General features: G+C 45.4%; 1 protein-coding gene across 1 annotated transcript in view; it reads left to right on the top strand.

Annotated features, from left to right (window-relative positions):
• The first annotated feature begins 5,036 nt into the window (after positions 1–5,036).
• LOC311313856 (serine/threonine-protein kinase Nek7-like) overlaps positions 5,037–14,668 on the top strand; it is a 74,211-nt gene continuing 64,579 nt past the window's right edge. The window contains exon 1 of the mRNA XM_084444075.1: positions 5,037–5,378. The gene's annotated coding sequence lies outside the window, so the exon portion shown is untranslated. The remainder of the gene's footprint in view (positions 5,379–14,668) is intronic.

Here is a 14,668-nt window from a genome sequence, read left to right as displayed (position 1 = left end):
GACTATGCTGGGTTAGGCTGGACTGGACTGGGCTGGGTTAGGCTGTACGGGACTGGGCAGGGTTAGGTTGAACTGGGCTGGACTGGACTGGACTGGACTGGACTGGACTGGACTGGGCTGGACTGGGCTGGACTGGACTGGACTGGACTGGGCTGGACTGGGCTGGATATTTGAGGCTTTGAAATGTCCCAATGATGTCTGGCATATCAGACAGAATGGCTTACCATTACGTTCTATGAAGAAAAAATGACTCTCCCACTCGGGTAAAAAATGTCTTGTGTTCGTCTTCATATTTTCTTTTCGCTGCGCATTTCTTTCCAGCCATTCTTTGGATGTTTACAATTATTTTGTTACCAATGTGATTCGCTACCTATATGATTGGTTTGAAGTGGTTCTCACGCGACTTCCTCGCGACCTACTGTAGCGAAACGAATCATATGATTTTATGACAAATCTGCAATAAACTAAAAGAGAAAAGAAAAGAGAGAGAGAGAGAGAAACGTTCTTATGGAATGAATGAATTTATTTTTTTAATGAAAGGATGGAAGAGCCGCAAGCCAACTTTTTTTTAATCAATGGAGGAGCCGCACATTTACGGGCAAAGAGCCGCATGCGGCTCGCGAGCCGTGGGTTGGCCACCCCTGGCCTAGGGAGAAAGAGAGAGTGAATCACTGTGCTGATTTTGTCCATTTACACATTCAACAACTGCACATACTGACACAATGCATTCATGGGCAGAGGTCTGGACTCCCGAGCAGCCTTTCCAGTTCACCCTCACTGTTCCTCCACACCTCCTCCCTCCCTCCCTCCTCCCTCCCTACCCCTCAGCAGCCTTTCCAGTTCCACAACCCAGTCACCCATGTCAAGAGGAGAGTGAAGTGGATGTGGACAAAGCTCAAGGGACATGCAAAGTAAACGGGCAAACAGAGAGACAGAAACACACCACAAACACACACACACACACCACAAACACACACACACACACACACACACACACACACAGGTCATACACACACATGACAGGCGACAGGGTCAAAACAAAGTATGGATGATCACAGAGCCATGGACCATTCCTGTTGTGTATAAGGGTGTCATTCCAGTGGGGACTGAATGTGTGTGTGTTTGTTAGAGAGAGAGAGAGAGAGAGAGAGAGAGAGATAAAGAGAGAGAGAGGGTGACATTGCCAGTTCTGCCTCACTTACTCCCTCTCGTTGCCATTTATTTTATCTGTGCACACACACACACGCGTGCGCACACACACACAGATGTCAGAGAGGTGAAGATCTGGACGAGACATGGTTCAAGCGTTCACGCTGCAGGGCGGGGGAGGAGGAGGAGGGGCGGGGGAGGAGGAGGAGGGGCGGGGGAGGAGGGGCGGGGGATGGGCTGTCCTGCTGGGTGAAGCGGAACAGTTGGAGAGATCTGGGATGGTGCCTGGTGGATACACACTCACACACACGCACACACACATATTCACACCCTCATTCATACCCCCCCCTCCCTCACACACACACACACACACACACATACATACACACACACATATACACACACGCACACACACACTAAACTCAGCATACAGTATAATAAAAAAATATATAAATATTTACCATTATGACTCAATTGTAAATTTTTCTACACATCCAATGAAAGCACTTCTCTCTCTTTTCTGTTATTATTCACTATAATATACTATATTATGCATATTCATATTATGCAGTTGTTCTGTGAATCTAAACAACGTAGAAAACCGTGATAAGGGATGATAACTATAAGAGTTGCAATTATATACTTTGAAGAACAGCACATTCATTAATGCACAGATCAGAGTGCAAACATCCCATTGTGTGCCTCCACGTTCATCTGGGTATCATGAATGTGTATTCCCCTATCCCTCAGTGTGGGAGGACAACAGAGCGCCTGTCTACATTCATAAAGCATGGTTTGGTGTGACAGGTCACCTTTCTACTGGTTCTCCCTAACCTCTCTGTGCCTGTTCAACATCCAGGATGCATGCTGCTCTCCTCTCCATCTGCTGGATCTCTGAAGACGGCTCCTGACCACAGGACTTTGACTGGAGCTTCTGTGTGTTTCAAGCCACAGTCGTACTTAAACCCAGAGCTGGAGCAATCACACAAAAATGAAGCACGATTGAAAGCATCACCAATTTAATTTTTTATTTTGGTGGGTTGTGGATTCATTTCAAATGTGAAATGTTCCATACACTGTACTTGGCTGATATGCTATTTTGTAAAATATTTTATTTTGCAGAAGACAAACTGAACTGTCATTTGCTTGTTGACACGTTTTACTGTCATTTCACTGTACAGTGATTATAACATTGAACTCAAACTAAAGAGAAATGCTGTTTTTATATAATATATCATCCACATACATGGTAATCCACAAGAATTTGTAAAGCACAGATAGTAATATATATCCTCTTAATAAGAATTTGAGCTCATGCTGTAGCCTACAATATTTACCTTAATAGTAACACACATGTTGATTTATGGGAAATACACAACAAATTCCTCATAAATAATACCATATTTGCCCACCCCCCTCCCCCAAGCATTTCTAAACCCAAGTTTCTTAATAGGTTATCTTTGGTGTAGATGGTGGGGAGTTGTGAAACTTATTTTCAATTAAACTTTTTATTCAAAAACATTGCACCTTGACCAACCTCAGCATCACAATCACTGCAAGTGTCTTTTCCCCATGCAAATCAAAAGGTGATAGTCTCCTTCCGCCTTTCAGTGAACTTGGAGGAAGTTGGTTGGTTGTTTGATATCACCATATCAACACACAACAAATGTATGGATTCCCATACAATATATCTCCAACAAGTCTCCTTTCCTAAACATAATTCCATTTTAGCTCCCTGCCAAAGATACCTGAAAGTTCGCAGGGGAAGAAAGTGAAAGAGCAGACAACCTACTATGCAAAAAAGAAAAAAGATCCAGTCAAAGCAGAATCCTCATAGCTAAATAAACAATATCAACCAGAAAAAAAAGTTTGCCATTGGTTTAATGCAGATCAGCGCTGCGACACTTTTAGAATAGAAATTCAACACGATTATTAAACAGAAATCCACCAAACAGCCGTGCGTGTTGAACCAGAGGATCTCTTGGTGCAGCTCCCCTCGCAGACTGATGCATTACTTTTCATCCATCCATCTAATTATTCCCTCAGAAACCTGAAATTTGAAGATACAAAAGACCGTCCCTATCTGTCACTGAGCGCCATTGATCTTATTGAAAGAAAATGTGGGCGTAGAGGGAACCCAATATAACTCATGCCATTAAATTCCACACAGCATTATTCACCAACAGAATTGACAGATTTCCCTGAGACATTTCTTTTAATCTTCAACTGTTGTTCAAGAAAAGGAAAAAAAACTACACTCCAGGCTTCTTCTATTTCCACATTTGTGGGTAGGTTAACAAAAAGGCTATTGAAGTAGGGAGAAAAAAATACCCTTCCACCTAACTTGTTGATTATTAGTAGTGGGGATGGATGGGAAGACAGATGTATTTGCTGTATTAGCAGTGTATGCATTTTCTCAGTGAAATCAACCATTTAAAGCTGTATCAAAGCTAAAACAGCTGACTTGATTGCAATTGCTCTCTCTCTCTCTACATGTGGGTATGTGGTATGAGACAGATAGTGAATAATTGTAGCTATTCCTATATGTGTGTGTGTATGTCTCTCTCTCTCTCACACACACACACACACACACACACACACACACACACACACACACACACACACACACACACACACACACACCATGTCTGTGTGTGTGTGTAATCCATACATTTTGACATGCCCTGGGTAGGATTCAAACCCGCGTCTCCTGCTGGACAGACACTGTTTTAACCAACTAGCTCCTCATTAATGCAGGTGGACGGTATTTATACTGGGGGAGTGAGTTTAACCAGCAACTTGCTACCTAGGCAACTGGGACTCACAAGGACTCCACTCTGTTACACTTACCCCCCTAAACTCACTCCACATCCACAAGGCCTCCAGGTCATGGCACCAGTGTAGCCCATACGTTCCGGCATTCCCAGGGTGGGATTCAAACCCATATCTCCTGCAGCACAAACATCGTTTTAACCAGCTACGCCGTCTTCATCTTCATCGATGTGGGTGGACGGTATTTATACTGGAGGAGTGAGTTTAACCAACATCTACCTAGTCAGGACTCATGTGGACTTGGTTTCACTAGGTTGTGTGTGTGTGTGTGTGTGTGTGTGTGTGTGTGTGTGTGCGTACATTAATTAACCTGTATGTGGCATTTCTCAGAGAGTGTATATTCAGGGAAGTCCACTGTATAGAGGTCAATGAGTAGGCTAGATTAGGGGGCGGCACGTAACTCGGGCGATAGAGTGGCCGGCTGGATTGCAAGGTCGATCCCCGCTCCCGGCGTGTGCCGAAGTGTCCTTGAGCACGACACTGAACCCCAAAATCGCTCACGTGTGGCACAGTGGCGCGGTACCTTACTGTCGCCTCACAGCAAGAAGGTCTCCAGGCCTTTCGGGGCGGAGTTTGCATGTTCTCCCTCTGTTCGCAAGGATTATCATCCAGTCCAAAAGAAGCCATTATGAAAAACATGCAGAAGAACAGATGCTCTTCAGTCCGGTCCCTGGCCAGGACACTTGGACCTGGTCCCCGGGCGCCATGAACGATGGCTGCCCACTGCTCCTGGCGGCCCCTGAAGGAGGACAGCTCGGGATGGGATAAATGCAGGGAACACTTTCCACTGGCGGCCCCAAACATGTTGCATGTGTGTGCTGTCGCCGCTCACCCTGTAATGTCTGTGTCACTGTGTGGGAAATAAAGACCCCCCTGTAATTTAATTTATTTTGGGTGAAGCGTACGTTTCTTACTCGAATCCCGCGGTATTTGATAGTTACCCTCTATCCTCCTGTTCTGTGACCCTGGCTCCGCCCCGCTCCGGGAAGGCTGTTTGTTTACATAGTTGCTCTGGCAGGTCTGGTGAGGGAGGTTCTGAACACGTCCTGCTTTCAGGTCCATAACGATTAACACTAGTGGGACACGGGGACTGAGACACGGGGACTGAGACACGGGGACTGAGACACGGGGACACGGGGACTGAGACGGACCACTTCTGCGCGACCTGGAGAAGAAAAGGGAAAGTTAGAGCAAAGAAAAGGGAAAGTTAGAGCAAAGAAAAGGGAAAGTTAGAGCAAAGAGAACCGCCATCGTCCCCCGAAGGGAACGTGTAGGACCAGCAGACAGAAGGACCAGCAGACAGAAGGACCAGCAGACAGAAGGACCAGCAGACAGAAGGACCAGCAGACAGAAGGACCAGCAGACAGAAGGACCAGCAGACAGGATCCTACTTCCCTGTGAGTAGCCGGAGATAAAGTTCATGAGAAAGTTGTGGAAGCTGATTCTGGTTATCCGGAGCTGGATGGCCTCTAACCCTATCTAGTCTAGTCTACTAGACCTGGTCCAGTAACCCTAACCCGGTATCTAGTCTAGTACTACTAGCCCTAACCCTGCTACTAGCCCTAACCCTACTACTAGACCTGGTCCAGTAACCCTAACCCTATCTAGTCTAGCTGATACTAGCTCGGTAGCTCGGTAGTGTGCTTGTTAGCTATTAGCGTTCCAGCTGACCTCAACAGTGGAAGTGCTAACTGGCTAACAGCTAACTGGCTAACTAGCTAACATGCTAACTGGCTAACATGCTAACTAGCTAACTTGCTAACTGGCTAACTAGCTAACTGGCTAACAGCTAATTGGCTAACTAGCTAACTAGCTAACTGGCTAACTAGCTAACTGTGTCCCTCTTCATAATGAACTCCTGCGTGCTAGCTAGCTCTATTACTGTACTACTCCTGCGTGCTAGCTAGCTCTATTACTGTACTACTCCTGCGTGCTAGCTCTATTACTGTACTACTCCTGCGTGCTAGCTAGCTCTATTACTGTACTACTCCTGCGTGCTAGCTAGCTCTATTACTGTACTACTCCTGCGTGCTAGCTAGCTCTATTACTGTACTACTCCTGCGTGCTAGCTAGCTCTATTACTGTACTACTCCTGCGTGCTAGCTAGCTCACTATTACTGTACTACTCCTGCGTGCTAGCTAGCTCTATTACTGTACTACTCCTGCGTGCTAGCTAGCTCTATTACTGTACTACTCCTGCGTGCTAGCTAGCTCTATTACTGTACTACTCCTGCGTGCTAGCTAGCTCTATTACTGTACTACTCCTGCGTGCTAGCTAGCTCTATTACTGTACTACTCCTGCGTGCTAGCTAGCTCTATTACTGTACTAACATTAGTCAGGCCAACTAACTAGCTAGCAAAACTTTGCAGCTAACGTTAGACGAGCTAGCTAGCAACCTACAAGCGTTAGTCTGTCCCACTGTGTTCAGAGTTGAATATAACCCAGTCTTTCCTAGTCAGCTCTAGTCACTGAGACATTCTGTATCTAATGACTTTGGGATGTGAAAGTACAGCCTAACTAACTAAGGGTTAGGGTTAGGGTTAGGGGTTAGGGTTAGGGTTAGGGGTTAGGGTTAGGGGTTAGGGTTAGGGTTAGGGTTAGGGGTTAGGGGTTAGGGTTAGGGTTTAGGGGTTAGGGGTTAGGGTTAGGGGTTAGGGTTAGGGGTTAGGGTTAGGGTTAGGGTTAGGGTTTAGGGGTTAGGGTTAGGGTTTAGGGGTTAGGGGTTAGGGGTTAGGGTTAGGGGTTAGGGGTTAGGGTTAGGGGTTAGGGTTAGGTGATTGATAGAATGATTTGATCATCAGTCAAACTAGCTGTTGTCATTGTGGTAAGCGGTTAGCTCATGCCACCATTGGTGCTGTAGACAATATAGAAATGTTTTAGGAATGAGTGGAATCATACCTCACCTGACTAAACTGTGCCAGGATCAGGTGATAGAGATAATCTCTGATGTAGATTATCAAGGAATTTGTCAGAAACCAGATGATTTATAAATGGCTTTCAAAGGCTTGAATCAAACACGGTTGATCCTCAACGGTTGTAGCTTCTAGGAAGCATTGTCTGCCAGTAACCTTGTTTTGGTTGCTGATGAGAAATAAATGGGTTTTGACAGCCTTTGGCAAAATGTCATGATTTGCATTGAAAAGGAGACTATGCTTCTTTTCCCCCCATTGTAGGCGATGTTTCATTTGGATTTGTTTGCAATGATTTAGTCTAGTGTAAGAGCAGAGTCTAGGAATCATTCACAAGGCTTACTACTACTACTACTACTACTACTACTACTACTACTACTACTACTGTAGTTAGTCTTATGAAAATTGTGCCTATTCGCCTTATTCACCTCAGGTCAGTCTGACGTAATTGGGGGTGTGGATGCGGAAGTGCCCATTGACTTCAATGTTAAAAGTTCACTGTAAAAACACCACTTATTAGGACCAAAATAGTCAAAATAACATGGGAGTGAATGCAGCTGATGGCTAACTATGGCTCATTCACATTCACTTCACTCACCATGTATTTCCAAATGCGAAAACAACGGCAGTGAAAAACAATCAGAGTCTGGTAATGATGAGTTTGTAACCCCGATAGTGTATTCAGCCTGTTATTTTGACTATTTTGGTTGTGGTGTATTTACAGTGAACTTTTAACATTGAAGTCAATGGGCACTTCCGCATCCGCACACCCAATTACGTCAGACTGACCAATATGGCATCTGAAGTGAATAAGGCGAATTAGGGTTGGGTCTATGCCCCACCTCTATTGTGCAAGTACTAGTGATTAAGCAAACTGGAATTTACCAAAGATCTGCATCCTGTGACATATTCCCGTTTTAGCCTTGCAGTCGGCCTCTGTATCGGATTAAATATCAGATGAGACATTTGTCGTCTGACCACTTTTACAGTCATCACGCCCCAGGGATTTACAAAGAACAAAAAATTTTTTTCTCTTCACCCCCTCCCCCCTCCAGAGCATATTTGATGGGAGAAGTTTCCTAAGGCCATTTTATGTGCTACATTTAACTCTGTCTTTTGCATGATGTCAAAAAGATTGTCCGGAATACCACAGAAATGATACAGGCATGATAGGTCAATGGGCCTAGCCATTAAGTTGTTTTTTTTAATAAGTAGCCTAAAATATGAAAAATAAAAATTAAGAATTGTTTAGAGCCCCCTACCTACAGTATTCTGCACTGTAAGATCATGCTGCATGGTGGTAGGTCTGTCTGCTCCTTCTTCTCTTCAAACAACCAGCCCATCAATATTTCTCAGGAGTGAGTCATTCCCTCCCCCTATCTTATGAGGGTCACAAGTGTTCTGAGATCCTCATATCCTTAGAGGATGCCTTCCGGCTACTGGTTTCATATGAAAGTGCTCAATTTTCTGAGAGATTGATCCCTTCTCATCAGGGTCTGCTGTTCTCTGAGGGAAAACAGACTACAAAGACATGCAAACTCAAAAATGACTGGCCTGTGACCCCTTCTCATGTCTGTGAAATGTTTTCAGTGCTCTCGGGTTGGCCTCATGTCGTGACCACACACACACACACACACACACTCACACACACACACACACACTCACTCACACACACACACACACACACACACACACACACACACACACACACACACACACACACAGACCACACAATAGTTGGATCACTCTGAGGGAAGGTCTGTGGAAAATATCCAGTTTATTTTTTCTTGTTCGAATAACAGTCTTGTATTTCAGCCGAACTATTTTATTATTAGGCCTATAGCCTTGGAATAATTAGGCAGTGTTGTTGAAAGAAAGTTTTTTTTAATGTGAAGATGAGAACAGGCATATAATTAGCCTAACAAATGTTGATTTTGAATGAGGATGTCCATTGTTAGTGTTGGTAGACTGAGACGACCAGCAATGGTTGTGATGGTCTACTATTGACTAGGCTCCAAGCAAAACATTTTGGGTGGATGCGGTAACCACATTTCTGCTTTAGTGGAGGTAGAACCTGACATAGGCTATAGGATATTCTGCACAGGATTTATGTTTTTTGACTTGTTTGTTTGTTTGTGCATGCATACAGTACAGCTTACTCCTCAGGATTCAGCCCATAGGCTACTGTGTGTCTGCTGCATGTCATAAGGGCAGGCCTGCACGCCTGTCACAGGCCTGGCGTCTGAACAACAGCTAAAGCCATGTTGGCACATTGTGAACTGTGCTGGAAATATCGCTCAAAAGCAGGAACGGTTTGTAGGAGATTGTGTCGTCTCATTCCTCCATACATCTCTTTTGATTATCTGCACACAAAACTGCAAATCCCCCAGGATACAAAATCACTTTCATGAAATAATTACATGATGCTTTGTGCCTCTGTAAACACCACATCAGTGACAGCGACAGTATGCATTTGTCATGAGACGACACCAAAAGCAGAATGAATTTGTACTCTGGAAAAAAAAGAGAAAAAATCCCAGCAAACACGGCGCTTGACTGTGCTATGGGGCGTTTGTTCCAACCTCGCCGCAAATGAGTTAGAATGTTTCCCAGGGGATTTGCAGCAGAGCAGGGCAGATCTGTCCGGAGCAGTGTGTGAGTGTGTGGCATGTGCGTGTTTTGAAAGGCTGTCCGTCTGCACGTTTCAGACCTCTGCCAGGGTAAAGAGCCAGGGAACCGCTTCATGTCTGTGACCCGCCCTCAGAGCAGCCTTCCCTGGCTCTCTGAGCAGCCGGCTCTCAGGTCCTCAGTTTGGCCTAGGGTTCTGAGGCTCTGGTCGAGGCCCAGAGGCATCGAGAAGCCCCCCCCTCCTGCGCCCCCCACGCGAGCCACCTTCCTCTCTGGTCCTGGAGGTCTCCCAGCCCTCTGTCAGTGCGAGAGGGGCAGCCCTGCTAGCTGGAAGCTGCAGAGGCAGACAGCAGCAGCTATGGCGTGGTTGGCTCCTTCAGAAGTCCTGCCAAACTGGGGCCTGGAGACCTTTGCCAGTGGTGGTGGTGCGGTTGTGGGGCAGTGAATAAAAATATTTTACAGATCTCTGAAGCCAGGCCCGGGAGCCAGCAGGGTACTTAGACGTTCTTTAAGTGTTTGTGTGTGTGTGTGTGTGTTTGTGTGAGATTGTTTGCGGCGGGGGGGGTTCATTGGAAAGAGCTTGGCTAACAGAGCAGGAGAAGGCATTGGGGGGAGATTGGTGGGGGGGGGGGTGGTTAGAGGGCGGGGGTGAATGGGGAGGGGTCGTTTGGCTGTGCCTGCCGCCATACTGTGAACGCTGGGCGGTTGGCCAGCTCTTGCTTGACAGTTTAACAGTGAATATTTAACAGTGCGGCACGCGGCGGCTGGCTGTGAACGGGGAGCGCGGAGCAGCCAGGGTAAAGCCTGATGGTCGGGCCTTGTGAAGCCTCCTAAAACGACGAGCGCATCTTGGAAGTCACCATTTTAGAAGAAGGCAGATGGCATGGGTTGGTGGTGTCGGGGTAAAAAAAAAAGGATCCCCTGATGAAAGCTGTTCCCAGTCTTTGAACAGCGAGTCTGTCACGGTCGGTGTCAGTGTGGCTCCAGGTCAAACTTGTGCACAGAACTCCTGGAATTTGCACTTTTTAAGTTTTTCATGTTTCAAATCGCAAAAAAACCCCAAGAAATCTCATTAATATTAATATCTAATGTGGGAAGGGAAGGTCTTTCTAGTTGGTATCAGGCCTGGCTCTCTCCCATGTTGTGGAGAAAATCATACTCTACTTTCTTTCTCTGCAGGCTCAGCAACCGTTAGGCTACTCGTTTGCATATTGAAAGCGTTCTCCTGCCAGCTAGATTCAGATCCATTTTGGAATTATTTGTCTATCTTCTTATTTAACACTCACTTAACCTGCAATTCAATGTAACGGCAACTGTCCCAGAAGGCGTTGGAAGATTTTCTAAGGAGAGAGAAACCTGTAGTTGGCCTGACTCCTTTGAATACAGATCTCTCTCCCTGGGAGATCTCTACCTGGGAGCCTGTTGCTAATTGTTGGCTCATGAAGATTTATTCTCTCTGTTACCCAAAGGGCAGAAAAAGGAAGACTCTAATGCTAAGACATCTACTGTAGATTAGCATAATTCATAGATGGTTCAATATTGCAAATTTGTTTCAGTGACTTGTGGAATTCCTAAGTGAAGGGAATTCGTTTTTTTGCTCGCTATAATGCAGTCAGGTCAATTGAGCCCAAGGACTTTAACCTTGTAGGTCAAGTGTTATTAGATAGTAATTAGGGCTAATTATTGGGTATGGATTGAAAGTATTTGAAAGCAGCAGGTCTGGTCTGAACAACCAGTGACTGCTGCCTGCCTCTTTACCCGTAGGAGAGCCCTCCTCTGTGTGCCATCATGAAACATTCAGGGACACGAGCCCCTTTTAACTAGTGGCGCACAGCAGGAGGAGAGAGGAGAATCGGGGTGTTTGAGACAGAGGGATGAGAGAGGAGGAACTAGAAGATGGATGAGAAGACGGGATGATGAGAGTTGGGCTGGGGTGAGGAGGGGATGTGCGGGCTTTATGGAGAGACAGGATGGAGAGAGAGAGAGGTTGGAGGAGCAGTTGCAGGCTGCAGTGGGAGTGGTGCGGATGATTGGGGTGAATTCACAGCAAAATGGGGGGGGCTGTATTGGTCCAGGCATTAGAGGGCCCCTCTCTGGGGGTGTGGAACATGGGTGTCTCTCCGGAGCTGAAAAGGGAAGTCCCTGCAGGCACGGAGAGGAGGAAGAGAGGAGGAGAGGGGGAGAGAGGAGGTTGGGAGGTGCTAAACCTTGGGGGCAGTGTAATCCTCTGATCGTCAACTCCTTACACACACAAATATAGACTGCTGGAACGCTGGATGATGCACTCATGCGAACAAGCCTTAGTGCTGGAGGAGTAAAAATAAACACAGCCCAGCGTTCTGTGTTTGAGTGTGTCCCCACTTTTGTGTGACTGTTTGCGTGTGTCTCACGTTGTCTGTCTGACAGCCACGCAAGGCAGGGCTCTGTCATTCTGTTTGGTGACCAGGAATCAATCAGTCATGTTGTATTGTGCTTTATCTTCCATCTTATTTTCCTGCTTTTTGTTTATTTTGTCTATTTTTTATGCCTCCGCCAGGCGATAGCCTGGCCCGTCCGTCCGTCTGTCCGATATTTGTTAATGCAATATCTCGGGAACTCTTTCCCTTTGGTACAAATGTTCACAGGCACTCAAGGATGAACTGCTTAGATCGTGGGGGTCAAAGTTCAAGGTCACTGTGACCTCACAAAATGTGTTTTTGGCCTGATGAACACAATATCTCAAGAAAGGCTTAACAGAATTTGTTAATATTTGGGTAAAATGTCCAATTGACACTGATTACATTGTGGGGGTCAAAGGTCAAGGGTCACTGACCTCACAAAAGGTGTTTTTGGCCTGCTGAACGGCTTCACAGAATTTGTACATATTTGGCCAAAATGTCCAGTTGGACTTAATTAGATTAATTGGATTAGATTTAGGTATTCAAATGTCAAAGGTCAAGGTCACCATGACATCACAAAAGGCATGAATGCTAATGCTAGCTAGCTAACGCTAACAATAATGCTAATGCTAGCTAGCTAATGCTAATGCTAGCTAGCTTATGTATAATTCTAACACTGATGCTAGCGTTAGCATTAGCGTTAGCATTAGCGTTAGCATTAGCGTTAGCGTTAGCTAGCTAGCATTAGCGTTAGGGTTAGGTTAGCAGTTATGGTGCGTTCGTTTTTGGTCGGAGGTGGGAAGTCGCAAGTCGCAAAATACCTACCTCCGACCTGTGTGCATTCGAGCTATATACCATTATATCACAGTTACCTAGTTATATCTATATACCATTATATCACAGTTACCTAGTTATATCTATATACCATTATATCACAGTTACCTAGTTATATCTATATACCATTATATCACAGTTACCTAGTTATATCTAGTGCATTCGAGCTATATACCATTATATCACAGTTACCTAGTTATATCTATATACCATTATATCACAGTTACCTAGTTATATCTATATACCATTATATCACAGTTACCTAGTTATATCTATATACCATTATATCACAGTTACCTAGTTATATCTAGTGCATTCGAGCTATATACCATTATATCACAGTTACCTAGTTATATCTATATACCATTATATCACAGTTACCTAGTTATATCTAGTGCATTCGAGCAACTGGGGGCTGAGAAACATCCGAATTTGCGACGAGGAAGTGCGAGTTCATGCTGTGTTTTATTTAATAATTCCTAGTAGCAAGTCGCAATTTCCCACCTCCTAGTTATAAACGAATGCACCATTAGTTGGGGTTAGTTAGGTTAACTGCAACTTGCATTGTTGGGCGGAGGCATTTAGCCACTAAGCGGTTTTTCTAGTTTGTCAAGCACTCGGTGCATGTACATTCTCTGTTGTAAAGCACTTTGAAATGCATTTATTTACGAAAGGTACTACTGTATACAACTACAGTTTATTATTATTATTATTGTTATTTTTATTGTTATTATTATTATTATTATTTTTATTACTATTGTTATTGTTATTATTATTTTTATTATTCACAGTGACAGCTGGCATCTTCTCCTCTGATACACTGTAAGTCACACACACACACACACACACACACACACACACACACACACACACACACACACACACACACACACACACACACACACACACACACACACACTGTGTTTGACCTCTGATTGTAAAGTCCTGCACTGGATCTGGTTAGCTGTCAGCAGAGCCCACCACAAACCCCCAGCAGCCTGAGCCAGAACCAGAGCCAGACCCAGACTTCATTTCTATGGAGCCATGTTGTTCCCAGGGGCTCAGAGCTGTTTGTGTGCGCGTGCGTGTGTTTTGCTACGAGTCTATCTGTGAATGTTTGTTGTGTGAATTTGTGTGTGGTTGTCTTTTCATCTTTTCCTTTCCCAGAGGTTGAACCAGTGGTGAAAGGGTCAGGTTAGAGGTCAGTCGGGTCAAGGCCCTGGTGTGTGGCGCTGATGGCAAAGGGTTCTGGCCCTCCTGGTCTCTCCTCTGAGTGCCCCAGACGGCCGACATGAGCCCTCAGACTCGCGTTAGCGTTCAGCTATGTAATGAGACATGTCTGGGAACCGCTCCTCTCACATTACTAATGATTTGGACATCTTGCTCTTGTCATTTTGTTTTATGAAAACTTTAACGTTGATGTAAGCTAACTGTTCGGAACTATCAAGGGGGAAGAAAAAAGCTGCGTTGAGGGAATATGAGCGAGACCATTGCCTTGACTGAGGGAAAGTAGACCTCATGCCAGATGTTGTTTTTTGTCTCAAAGATGCAAAGAAAAATAGGAATAACTTATCTTCCGCTCACAGTGATTGGCACAGAGAGATGGACTTATTGTTATCCTAGCCCCCTTTAGCCCCTGCCCCGTCAGAAGGGCAAGAGAGAAAGAGGGGGAGGGAGAGAAAAAGAGGGAGGGAGAGAGAGAGAGAGGATGCTTCAGTCTGTAGACTTGTGTTAGCGTGATTGCTAGGCTGTCGTGCGTTAGGGCTATCTGTCCCTCTAGCCCTGACTCAAACTGGAGACCTAGCCTAGCCTGGCACCGCGACCTGTCACTTCCCATCGCGGTCCCAAAGGCGATGAAGCTAATCTGGCGGCGGTGGTCAGTGACATAGCTAACGAACAAAGGCCTTATTAGACCCGGAGCAGTGGCCTGGTGTCCT

This window comes from Borostomias antarcticus (assembly GCF_949987555.1).
Source record: "Borostomias antarcticus genome assembly, chromosome: 10".
NCBI lineage: Eukaryota > Metazoa > Chordata > Actinopteri > Stomiiformes > Stomiidae > Borostomias > Borostomias antarcticus.
This window is presented reverse-complemented; position numbering and strand designations above follow the sequence as displayed.